Consider the following 1,521-nt stretch of genomic DNA (forward strand, 5'->3'; position numbering starts at 1 on the left):
TGACCTAGGTTACATCTACGCTGGAGTGACTGGAATGGGCTCCATGCTGCTGTGCTTGCATTGCTAGCAATACCAAAGTTCAGTAGCTTAAAGGTACGTCAGGCATGTCTACATGAGCTGCAGTCACTGTAAAGCAGAGATATCTTAAAGTACTTTAAAAAAGTGACTTAAGGATTTCAGAGCCTAAATCCCACAGATTTCTAGGGAGATTAAGCACGTTGCCTACTTTGGTACTCTGTAAAACCTACAGGGTGCCTAAATAACATTGTAAATATAATCCTAAACCATTCTTTGCCTTAGTTTCCCCCTCTGTAAAATAAAGACATTATTTACTCAATGTTCACATTCTCAGATGAAAGACACTCTTTGAACAAAAGTGCTGTCATTTATACCTCATTCACAATTAATAAACCTTTAATTAACAGCAAAGGCAATAATTATAACATAAATATACCATGCAGGTCCTCTTTCAGTAGAATTATAAATTGCAGTTTATTTTGCAGCTGATGAATTGTTTCTAACAGATTGTATATTAATGTAGCCCCTGCAGGCAAACCCAGCTCCCTTTGCTGGAAGTTGCTTCCAGATGCCAAATAAAGTCTTTGTATATAAAGACTATCCTAAAGTTACCTACCTCTACATACATAAGAATTATTTAGCATGCAATGCAATACCTTTAGCTTTGCTGGTGTATAACATATTACCTGTGAATATGCAGTGAAAGTTTTTGATCAAAGTATAAATAGCATGAGATATTAACAGCTTCACTGAGGTTGTGCTGCTGGTTTATTTAGCAGTTACAGAGACAGGATAAGAGTTTGCAGCTTCTCCAATATATCCTCCATTTCATTATGTATTCTCTATATATCTGAAAGATTTATTCCAGATTGTTTATTTGTTTTACATGTATGCATTAGGTGCAATGTATACTATGAAAATAAATTCTGGAAGAGCCTTGTCAGCTTAAGAATCTGACTTATTTCAAAACATCATTAAGCAGTCTTGCCATTGCTACATAAATGTTATGCCTACAATTTCTCTGATGAAACCAAAGATAAAGATCAGATAAATGTTATCAGCTCTGATTTTACCTTTGCACGCAGCTCCTTTGCATGTGTGAAACAGCCACTGCCTTCTCCTTTAGCAAAAAAAAATAAATATATATATATATATATTGTGTGCCCACCTGGCCTTGTACATCTGGTCACGTGTGGCTCTATTCCAGATGTTCAATGACGTCCGTTTTACCATCCCTGGTGGTCCGCCAAGTAGGTGTTCACCTCCAGTGTGGTCTTCCCCAGTCCCTCCTGCCACGACTTTGAATCTTACTTCAGTGGAGGGTCGAGCCACTCGGGATCTCTCGACAGTGGGACATCTGTCTGGTGGTCTTTTGCGAGGCTCCACCTCCCTTCTGCCTCGCCCTACACCCAGCCTTGGCGGGTCACTGTTGTCCTCTTGGCCAGCTTCCCGACTGCTGCTCCCAAGTTACTCTTGCAGGGAGGGGTGAGCCACCCTGCCTCA

This window comes from Crocodylus porosus, unplaced genomic scaffold (assembly GCF_001723895.1).
Source record: "Crocodylus porosus isolate Cpor-Errol unplaced genomic scaffold, CroPor_comp1, whole genome shotgun sequence".
NCBI lineage: Eukaryota > Metazoa > Chordata > Crocodylia > Crocodylidae > Crocodylus > Crocodylus porosus.